Consider the following 12549-nt stretch of genomic DNA (forward strand, 5'->3'; position numbering starts at 1 on the left):
CCAACACCACAGAGATACAAAGGATTATTAAGAGAATATTATAAAAATTTATACCAAAAGGTTAGACAACCTAAAAGAAACAGATAAATTCCTAGAAACATATAACCTCCCAAAATTGAATCAGGAAGAAATAGAAAATTTGAACAGACCAAGTTGTAGCAATGAAATTGAATCAGTAATCAAAAAGTTCCCAACAGACAAAAGTCCAAGACCAGATGGCTTCACAGATGAATTCTACTAAACATTTAAAGAAGAGTTAATAACTATTCCTGCCAAACTATTCCAAAAAGTAGAAGAAGGAGGAAAGCTTCCAAATTCATTCTATGAGGCCAGCACTACTCTGGTAAGAAAACCAGATAAAGACATTACGAAAAAGGAGAGCTACAGGCCAATATCTCTGATGAACATAGATCCAAAATCCTCAACAAAATATTAGCGAACCAAATCCAACAATACATTTAAAAAATCATTCACCATGATCAAGTGGGATTTATTCCTGAGATGTAAGGGTGGTTAAATATTCACAATTCAGTCAACATGATACATCACATCAATAAGAGGAAGGATAAAAACCATATGATCATTTCAATAGGTACAGAAAAAGCATTTGACAAAGTACAACATCCATTCATGGTAAAAACCCTCAACAAAGTAAGGTTAGATGGAACATACCTCAACATAATAAAGGCCAAATGTGAGAAACCCACTGCTAATATCATCCTCAATGGGGAAAAACTGAGAGCTTTTCCCTCTACAGTTAGGAACAAGACAAGGATGTCCACTCTTACCACTTATTTAACAAAGAGCTGGAACTCCTACCCACAGCAGTCAGCAACAACAACAAAAATAAAAGGCATCTAAATTGGTAAGAAAGAAGTAAAACTCCCACTATTTGCAAATGACATGATACTATTCATAGAAAACCCTAAAGACTCCATCAGAAATCTCCTAGAACTGATAAATGAATTCAGTAAGGTTGCAGGATACAAAATCAACATACAGAAATCTTTTGCATTTCTATACATTAATAATGAAGCATCAGAAAGAGAAATCAAGAAAGCAATCCCACCTACAAATTGCACCAGAAATAATAAAATACATAGGAATAAATTTAGCTAAGGCGGTTACAGACCTATACTCTGAAAGCTATAAGACACTGAGAGAAATTGAAAATAACACAAACAAATGGAAAGATATTCCATGCTCATGGGTTGAAAGAACAAATATTATTAAAATGTCCACACTACCCAGAACAATCTACAGATTTAAAGCAATCCCTATTAAATACCAACAGCATTTTTCGCAGAACTAGAACAAACGATCCTAAAACTTGTATGGAACCACAAACGAACCTGAATAGCCAAAACTTGAAAAAGAACAAAACTGGAGGTATCATAATCCCAGATTTCAAGATAGACTACAAAGCTATAGTAATCAAAACAGTATGGTACTGGCACAAAAATAGACATGTAGATCAATAGAACAGAATAGAGAGTCCAGAAATAAACCCATGCTTTTATTTGTGAATTAATCTATGACAAAGGAGACAAGAATATATAATCATAAAAGAATATCTTAACAAATGGTGTTGGGAAAACTGGACAGCATCGTGCAAAAGAATGAAACTGGACCACTTTCTAATACTATACACAAAAATTAAAAAATGGATTAAAGACCTAAATATGAGACCTGAAACCATAATAATCCTACAAGGTATCACAGGCAGCAATTTCTCTGCCATCAGCAGTAGCAACATTTTCCTAGGTATGTCCCCTAACACAAGGGAAACAAAAGTAAAAATAAACTATTGGAACTACATCAAAATAAAAAGCTTCTGCACAGCAAAGGAAACATAAAACTAAAAGACAACCTACAGAATGGAAGAAGATATTTGCAAATGATACATCCAATAAAGGGTTAGTATCCGAAATAAAGAAAGAACTTATACAACTCAATACCAAAAAAACCCAAACAATTAAAAATGGGGAGAAGATATGAATAGACATTCCTCCAAAGAAGACATCCAAATGGCTAACAGACACATGAAAAGATGCTCAACATCACTCATCATCGGGCAAATGTGTATCAAAACCACAATGAGATATCATCTCACATCTGTCAGAATGGCTAAAATTAAAATGACAAGAAACAAGTGTTGGTGAGGATGTGGAAAAAAAGGAACCCTTGTGCACTGTGGGTGGGAACGCAAACTAGAGAAGCCACCGTGGGGAACAGTATGGAGATTCCTTAAAAAATTAAAAATAGACTTACCATATGATCCAGTAATTACATTACTGGGTATTTATCCAAAGAATATGTAAACACTAATTTGAAAAGATATATGCACCCCTATGTTTATTGCAGCATTATTTACAATAGCCAAACTATGGAAGCAGCCCAAGTGTCCACTGACAGATGAACTGATAAAGAAGCCGTGAGATAGATATATATAAATAAAATGGAATATTACTCAGCCATAAAAGAGAATGAAATCCTGCCATTTACAACAACCATGATAGATCTGACTTCAACTAGCAACCTGAATGAGCTTGGAAATGGATTCTTTCCAAAGCCTCCAGATAGGAGCCTAGGATGACTAACACTTTGATTTCCATCTTGTGAAACCCAGAGCAGAGAAACTAATTGAGCCAAGTTGGATTTCAGATCTGCAGATAATAAATCTGTGAGATTTATTAATATTTATTAATAAACTATGAGATAATAAATCCATGTTGTTTTCAGAAAACTATTACAAGGTTAAAGAGGTAAGTAGAGGCCAAACTATATAGGCCCTCATATGCCTGCTAGGCTATTAGAGAAGTTTTCTTCAAAACATAAAAATGAGTGGATTTTGCATGAAAAGTAAATTTTTTCAGCAATGCTCTGGTCTCGTGTCTAAAGTAGACACTAGAAAATAAAATCCTCCACTACAATGTAAGTTCCTTGAAGGTAGGGATTATTGTCTGTACCATGCTACATCTCCATTCCCTAGAACTGGAAAATATTTATTGTACTCAAAAAATATTTGTGGTTGAATGAATCATACTATCCAGCAGTAGAAAGGGTCAGTAAATTCTTGGTCAAATTTTGCCTATTGCAGTTATGGGCCTACTTGGGGAAAAGTGGTCAAAGTCTTCTTTATCTTTACTCACCATTTTTTGCACATTTCTTTTCATGTTCATTAAAGGAATATTTAGTCAAGAAAATCAAAAGAGGTTTAGAAAATGGCCCTAAGGTGACAGTGAGTGCTGAAATTGAACCTGCCATCCTGTAAAGGCTAAGAAGGACAAGAGATACATGGTGAGTATATGACGTGGCAGGAGGCCCATCTGGAATTAGGAGTAAATATACCATGAAGCTCTCCTAATGGGTGTTTCTTTTTATTCCCCTTCTGCATCATAGCTACATATTCTAGATTTCTCACTCACTGAATGTGGTGGAAATAAAACTACATTTCCAAGTTAGTCTTTAGAGTGAACCATTCCAAACAGATACCATAAAATGCCTTGGGCAAACAAAAATAAAATAAAAACCCAGGGAAAATGACTATTCAGACTTACTGGTTTGGGCCTTGGCAGTAAAAGGAATTCAGTTTTTGGAAAATTATGTTTATCTTGTGTATTTTTCATGGTCTTGATCCTGGCCATTATTTGGATTGTCATTTCCTCAAAGGAAAAGATAGAATAAATCCTCATGCTTCTGTGCAAACATAATTCAATACTTTGCATATAATGAATGCTTAATAAATAGTAATGCCTCTCCTACTTATTTAAAAAGTAGAAAACTAAAAACAGATCCCTCAGAAACTGGCAACTATATCATAGTAATCTTATTTCTAATCTTCATTGTTCCATACTCAAAGACAGATAAGAATACAGTTCATTCTTTTGATCATTTGACAGTTACTGAGTACCTACCATGTGATAAGCACAATGCCACAGGGACACAGTGATAATCAAATCAAATTTAGTGGGTCCTTCAAAACACAGAGCCTACACTCTACTTGGGGAAATGGTCTTGAGCCAAGTAATCACACTAATAAATATATATCAATAAATTGAGTAAATGACCTTAATGTAAAGAACATTTCCTTAGACAGAAAAAAAAAGACTGAAAATAATGCCAGGCAGACAGTATTATGGAGTTCCTACGTAGCGTGACATTTTGGAGGAACTGCAAGCTGTTTAGTAATGCTAGCACACAAGGCTGGCCATGATGAGAGCTGAAGATGGAGTTGGAGAGGTGGGCAAGCCAGAACATGTCCTGCTGAATTATCTGGACTTTATTCTGTAGATGATGAGCATGCACACTGTCCTGGGCCTTCCCTTTAATAAAGTAATCATTCCAATTTGCCATATAAATTACAAACTATACACTTATAAATTTCTATATTTAAAAAATATTTACCTAAATAAATAATAGTATTGATAATAATAATTGTGTCTGATTCCTAGAAGAAATTATTGCACTTATATTTGTTCTAATTTATTTAGAATGGAATGTTTTTTGCTTGTAGGCACTATTTCAATTATACACACAGACACACACACACACAATCAATCAATCCGGAAATTGCCCCCTTTGTTTCAGAACCCAAATTGTACAAATTGCATAAACATTTAAAGGGAAGTTTCTGTTCCTTCCCCTTGTATCCCCACTTTTAAACTAAACCAAAAGTAAAAAATTTATCACCATAAGAAATAAAAACTAAATACAGTTAAAGACACCAGCTAGAGAATACAAAATATTTTTCCATTCTGTAGAAAAACACAAAATGTCACATTTTAAGTAACAAAAGAAAACTTCTTTTATATCAGCATAACACTAGAAAATAGAAATAAAGATTTAAATTAGCCTTTGTTATAACAATGATAATGTCTTACTGTTTCCTCAAAATAAACAATTTGATTAAAATATAAACACAACCCAGAGTTTGAATGAAGAAATTTCAGTCCCTGAATTCATAAAAACTCTAGTATATTAGTTGTTACTCAGCTTTTTTTTTTTTAAGTGGGGAAAAATTGCTGGCCATTTTGTTTCATTTGCTTTTACTCTAACCTGCTTTATTGTCCATGGAAGCAACACAAAAGTGCTCCCTAAATATTTTCTAATAAAAAAAGTGACTACTCAAATAACATAACAGAAACATGTGGAACTTTTTGGAAGGGGGAGTGGTAGAGAGAGAAGGACTTTTCATTGCTCTAAAATGGAATAGGTAGGGGTGCCTGGGTGGCTCAGTCAGTTAAGCATCTGCCTTTGGCTCAGATCATGATCCTAGGGTCCTGGGATAGAGCCCCACACGGGGCTCCCTGCTCAGTGGGGAGCCTGCTTCTCCTTCTCTCTTGGCCCCTCCCCCCTGCTCGTGCTCTCTCTCTCTCTCTCTCTGCTCTGTCTCTTAAATAAATAAATAAAATCTTTTAAAAAAATGGAATAGGTAATCTGTATTGGACAGATCATGTTTCCTCTAATATTCTGAAGATATTATCTATAAGGAAACTGTTAAAGCGTAGATTATTGTTTAAGCACAGATTCATAAAAATTTGGAGTTAAGAGGACCTAAAAGTTGATCTCATCTACATTCTTATTATTCTATGTGCTTCTCAATTTTTCCCAGACTCCTTGCACTTAGGTTGGAGACTTGTGACCAGTTATAGTCAGTGGACTATGAATGAAAGTGATGCATTACTTCTCAGCTGAGCTCTTAAGATGAGGGCACCCCCTCCATCTCTCTCCTCTCTTCCTGTAGCTACCTACTAAACCATGGTTCCTCACACAACCTGGGTCCCTGAGTGACTTACAGAGTGCCTTCTCCAGCCATCTTGCATATTGGAAAATAAATATGAATAAGAAAAAAATTGTTCTGTTGAACCACTGAGATTCTGGGGTTTGTTTGCTGTGGTAATTAACATTATTTAATCCAAAAGATATAGCATGAAGGTGCTGTAGTGTAACAAAGCTTAAAATATTTGACATTAACCTATAGTCACAAGGCAAGGGAACCGATAGCAGCAGCAAAGATGGAGATAAGATTATGTGATCAGGTATAGGCTCTATATTTGTTAATGCTAATAGAGTAGAAGAAAGACCATGTATTACGTAACTTGGAATTGATAGAGGAGGTCATCGAGAAGACATGATCTCCAGTTGACCTGTGAGTTACACCTGAGCACCGCCTTCCCTGTCCTTGAAATATACATTCTGCCCACTGTTGCCACAGTGGGAGCTATTCCAAGGACGTAGCCTCAAGAGTAAGGTGTTGTTGAAGCCATCTTCATGATGTATATGACTGAACCCGATTTAGGCCTCTATAAACTTTTAAGATTGTGCTAAGGTGAGGAGATCTGGTCATTTTGTAGCCACTGAAGACAAGCCTTGTACACAAGTTTCCTTGCTTATTAAAACTGCCACCTACCAATCTGGAGTGGTCCACCTCTTTCTCTGGTCTCTTCTTGCCCTCTGCATACCAGGGGCCAATTTACAAACCAACAGTAGTCCCAGGGAAAGGATGTATATTAATTGATATTGGCTATGTTTCATAATATATTATGAGAAAGTGATTAGCACAGGAAGAATTAGCCAGTTTACAAACAGAAATTTGGGCCTTGCATGATTGGAAAAACAGAGTTTTCAGATTCTGACGATAAGCGAATAGAATGAAATTGACTTTGAGAGACCAAAACCAGTATACCTTTTCTATTGAATAAAAATAAATAGGGAAAAGATCAGATTATAGGTATAGCTGATATATATGTTCCAGAGAACTTCAAGTTAGCTTCCAATATTTGGGGGAGATGCATGGAATAAGAAAACAAAAAAAGTAAAGAAGACTCCAAAATCATAACTCATGGAACTGACTGGAAGCAAATAAATCAGAAGTCTACTGCATTTTCAAAGGAATGCTTATAAGCTTGGACCATAGAATCCCAAATAAACAAGAAAATACTGTGGGCTTTCAAAGTTATGGGGGAAAAAACTGGTTGAGAAAGCTTTTTATTGAACATAGTTTCCAATTCCTCTTTCAGATAAACCAAATATAATAGAAAAGAAGAAACATCCTAGAAGGCAGAGCCAAAGAATAGATAGAACAATAGATATAGGAAGTCTTCCAGAGCAGAACAAGAAACTTAATCAAGGAACCCCTGCCACCTCAGGATAAAAGTTCTTAGGATGTCTGTTCAATGGGATTCCAGAATTGCTTACAGACAAGTGACTCCTACGTGCCACCCAGTTTTCCTTTTTCCCTGTGGGATTTATTACAGATATCCTGTTCTTGTTCCATTATTTATATCAAAATGAGAAATTAATTCATATTTAATTGACCCATGAGAATTATTTTTGTCATCAACTATATGTAATATTAAAATAAATATATATATTTTGTAAAATATTAGCAGGTATTAGCAGGTAAACCTTTCTGAGGTTTCAACAAAGGCATTCTATTTAAAAGTGAAAATTTGGGGACGCCTGCATGGCTCAGTTGGTTGAGTGTCCAACTCTTGATCTCAGCTCAGGTCTTGATCTCAGGGTCATGAGTTCAAGCCCAGTGTTGGGCCCCACAATGGGTGTGTGGCCTACTTTAAAAAAAAGTCAAAATTTCTCCTTCAGAACATGCCAAAGACAATGACATCTTCAGAATATAAGTCAGCATGTATGCCCCAGAAATCTTTCTTGGTTTTACTGCATTTAAAGGCCATCCATCTGAAATCAGGATGTTAGACTTGAAATCTAAGGCAGGATAGCATAGTGAACTGATGATATTCACTGAACATAGTTTTGGACTCTAATGGTGTTAGTTCAAATTCTGTCTCTGACAGTAACTAGTACAATCAAAGTTCTTCATGTCCCATTGTCCTCCATTTCTTAATATGGAGCTATGGGATTGTAAGGATTAAATATGATAATATATGGCACATGGTCAATGCTCAATCATTGGCTTGGCATAAACAAAGGTATACACAATAAACTCTCCTATTGAAAAAGAGAGACAATGGGAGGTTTATAGGCATCACTGATCCTCAGCAATTCTGAAATCCCACAAGGCACATGTTGCTAGTTCTTTCATTAAGACTAAAAGCCAGGTCGTGGTTCTTTGCTCTACACTCCAGGCCCTTAGTTCTGCCCTTCCAGTCCTTCTTCCTTCATCAGGCAATGTAACCTGTATTTACAGCTGAGTAATTTTATCAGTTTGCTTCCTGTATGTAAAATGGGGATCCAACTTCCTCTTTTTATTCTGCACTGTTTCTGTCCCTTTCCAATCAAGCTAGCAGTGTTTTTGTCTGTATAATTCTCTTAAATTTTCTTTGGTCCCTTATGAATCATATTGGGGTTCACTTTGTTAGATAAAGGCCACACTCAGAGGCATCTTCAAGATATTTTCTACCTTCGGGCTAAGCTGAGGCTATGAGAACAAAGCCCCATTGTTTAACTGAATAGTTCTCTGAGTTACAACTTTACATCTTTCTGAGGTTTCAACAAAGGATTTAATTATCACATTTATGATTTGTTTTTAAATCATAATTTCCTGGCTTAAAAAAATAAGCATTTATTATCTCTCATAGTTTCTGAGAATCAAATATTCATGGGCAACTCACCTAGGTGATTGGGTTATGAGGTTGTAGTCAAATGGGGGCCAGAGCTAGTTACCTAAAGGCATGACTAGGGTTGGAAAATCTACTTTTGAGGTGGATCACTCACTTGGCTGGCAAATTGTTTGTCGTTGTTGGCAGTGAGCCTCAGTTCATTCTCATGTGTCTCTTTCCACAAGACTATTTGAGTGTCCTTGTGATATGACAGATGACTTTACCCAGGTAAATGATCCAAAAGAGGACAAAGTAGAAACTGAAATATTTTTTATGACCTAGTTTTGAGAATCATACAAAACCACTTCTACAGTATTCTATTTTTCACATTGGCCATCCATGACTCAAAGTGGGTGAGTACCACATCAAGACACAAACACTAAGAGAAATGGTACATAGGGGGCCATCTTGGAAGCTAGCTCCCATACTGCCTTCTAGTGATAGAAAATAGATATTAAACAATAAATATCATAAGTAAAGTATAGAGTATGATCAAAGATGTTAAGTGCTATAAATGAGAAGAAAGAAAAAGAAGACCAGGGTTAAGGTTTGGGGAGAGCAGTTTGCAGTAATAAGTTATCAGTGTAGGTCTCATTGAATAGATGATAGTTTTGTAAAGACTTGAAGAAAGTAATTTTATAATACCAATATTCTAATGATATACTGACATATTTTATTTATTTCAAAGACTGTAATATTTTTCAATCAGAATCACTTTAATGTATTATGAAAACATATTTCTTGTTATGTCTAAGGCTACATACAAAGGTTATAAAAGTTTCTTTCCAAGGATTTGGTGTTCACAGGCCTTGTATAAGAGGATTACAAGTTAGTAGTAAAAAGATTTACAGTAATTCTTAGTGATCTGTTATTTATTTGTGAATTCTTAACCATTATTAAAAGTCATTGAGCTATTCTTCTTACTTAAAAATCAGCCTCTAATATTTGATGCATACAAAAGAATGTATGTAACTAATGAAGTATAATAATAAAATGAACACACATGAACCACCATCCAAATTAAAAGCTAGAATATTGTCTCTTCATTGGAAGTTTTTTATTCTTTCCTAATCCTATTCTCCATTTTACCATCCCCAAGGTAATTGTTATCATTAATTCGAGTTGATTATTTTATTTTTTTAAAACACTTTTACCATATATGTGAATAGCGCTAAAACATTATATATTCAATTTGCTTATTTTTGAGCTTATAAAAATTATGTGTTGCATATAGCTCTCTGAATTTTTTTAAGTAGCATTTTCTGTCTAAGCTTTACTTGTATTAGTGTATATACTGTCTTTCATTCAATATGTACCATATTCCATTGTATGGATAGAGCACAATTTATTTATACTTTCTCTGGTCAATAAATACATAGTTCCAGTCATCCTTGCAATTAAAAATAATGATCCTGGGAAAATTCTTAGACAGCCTTTTCTAAGGTAGAAGTGATCGTTTCTTGGCCTCTTGGCTAAGATCATGTGACTAAGGTAGAAGTGAAGTAGGCCAAAACACCATTTACAGTAATAACAATAACAATAATAAAAATAGAAACCTAGGAATAAATTTAACAAAAATTTTATAACTTCCTTTTTTTTTTTAAAGATTTTATTTATCTATTTGACAGAGAGAGACACAGTGAGAGAGGGAACACAAGCAGGGGGAGTGGGAGAGGGAGAGGCAGGCTTCCCGTGGAACAGGGAGCCTGATACAGGGCTTGATCCCAGGACCCTGGAATCATGACCTGAGCCAAAGGTAGATGCTTAACGACTGACCCACCCAGGTGTCCCCCAAATTTTATACCTTTCTGTAGACAAATCTAAACCTTTATTGAGACAAATAGGAGTCAAATAGAGATGTATATCATATTCATCAATTGACACAAAATTTCAATTCTAATTAATCTATAGATTAATTGCAATTTCAATAAAATCTTACATAGTTTCAAAGGAATTTCACCAACTGATTATAAAATTAATTTGAATTTACAAAAACCTAAGAACAACCAAAATACTCTTAACAAAGAAGACAAATAGGTTTTGGGAGCTTGTCCTATCCAGATATAGTAAAGTCAAAAACACCTGATTTTCATTATGTGTAATGATTACTTTTTTCCTTAGGCAGATATATCCTGGGAAAAACAATCAATATCAAATGCATGTAGACATCTTAGCCTTACCGTGTATCAAAATTGCAACAAAAAACTATTAAAATACACTGTTAGCATGGAAATAAATTTTCTCTTAATGGGACTCAATAACTACAAAGTAAAATTATTAAATTAATTATATGTAAAGTTTTCATGATTTTTATCAGGGATATTTGTTTAACTTACAATAATAATTGATTGATGGTTTTCTAATAATGTCCCCATAAACTCTTCAGAATCTTATCTGAGGTGACAGTCCGTTTCCAACTGTGTGGACTGAGAGATCTAAATGCCTTTGATCACATTCCAAAAGAATGTAGGAATAAGAACAAAGTCTAAACATTCTATAGTATGATGCCAGGCCCAACAGGAGCTCTATCACTTCACCTGACTAAATGCTTTGATCTTTTCCCACTATAATAGATCAGAGTTTGTACTGAAAGATTTCAATTTCTCCTCTGGCCAGGCAAAATTTCAGTATGGCTGCTTAATAAAATCAATGATACACACCAGTTTGTAATAAAATTTTCAATCAGAATACAGCTTTTGAATATGTATAAATATGCATGAATATGACACATGTTCCATTGGCTTATAAGAAGAACACAAAACCAACGCTCCACCTTCATGCATCGTCCATTTTAAATTTTAAAATTTCTGGTAGTAATATTTGCTTTTTTTCCTCAAAAATGTTGCACTTTTTGTTTGATATAATGACTTTCTCTAAAAAGCCTTAATTGACCCCATAAGGAACTCACCACCATCTCTTTGTATGATGCTGGTATCCAGTATACAAAAATAGCATAGCTTTTGTAGTCTCTTATTCCACCAAATTGTTCACATGACTGTTTTTCCATACAGATTGGAATCTTTTGAGAACACAGATGGCATCCTATTCATCTGTGTACCACACCTACGGGAAAGTAAACGGTATTCCTCTTGAAGAATCTTTGAGCTGTTATCTCCACTGCCACATCAACCATAATATGGTTACTTTCATAATCAATTCTTTCACAGCTTCCTTTAGTTTTACTTAAAGAACTTTTGAGTGTTGTTTTTCAGAAAATCATTATGTGACCTTTTCACACCAATTTATGATGTCATTGATCCATGCTACATTTACTTAATGTTTCCCATGTGTCAAGCACAGTGCTAGGTACTAAGTATATAAATATGAAGAAGACACAGCCTGCCCTTAAAGAATTCAAAGACCAGTCAGAATACAAAAACTAATAATTACAATGCAATGTAGGTGCTATAACACAGACAGGAACAGAGTGATCTAAAAACATACATTTAGTGACTGGTTCTGGCTACTTGAGAAAAGATTCAAAGAGGTTAACCAATTGGCTGATTTTGTCAGATAAAGAAGAAGGAAGCAAATTTTAGGAAGAATGTGTGCAAAGACATGCAGTCAAGAAAGGATCAGGCAGATCTAGTGAATAAGGAGCTGCTCTGTGTTTAGAGCACAGAGTATCTGATGTGGAGAGGAGAAAGGCTGGGAAGTTAGCCAGAAGACTAGAACAGATCTCAGAAGCAATGTTATCCTTACACAGGGGCCATGATAATCTTCTCTGTATTGTTCCAATTTTAGTATATGTGTGCTGAAATGAGCACTTAGAGGCAATGTTAAGAAATGTATACTTTATCTGTGGCAACTTAAACATAGAAGAAATTGTTAAACAAGGCAGAGACATAATCAGATTTAGCTTTAGGAATGGTCATGCTGGTGGCAGGATGAAGACAGGTTTGGAGGTGAGGAAAGTTTGTGGTATAAGAACCAATTAGGAGGCTTTTAAATCTCCTAGGGAAAAGTTGAG

The 12549-nt window shown here is 35.0% G+C and overlaps 1 non-coding gene across 1 annotated transcript; it reads right to left on the bottom strand.

Moving 5' to 3' along the window:
* Positions 1 to 12241: 12241 nt before the first annotated feature.
* Positions 12242 to 12346, bottom strand: LOC115937192 (U6 spliceosomal RNA). Its single transcript, XR_004072517.1, has one exon. It is a non-coding gene; the product is annotated as a U6 spliceosomal RNA (small nuclear RNA).
* Positions 12347 to 12549: the final 203 nt, after the last annotated feature.

Source organism: Leptonychotes weddellii, chromosome 8 (assembly GCF_054177405.1).
Source record: "Leptonychotes weddellii isolate Sample4059 chromosome 8, ASM5417740v2, whole genome shotgun sequence".
Lineage (NCBI taxonomy): Eukaryota > Metazoa > Chordata > Mammalia > Carnivora > Phocidae > Leptonychotes > Leptonychotes weddellii.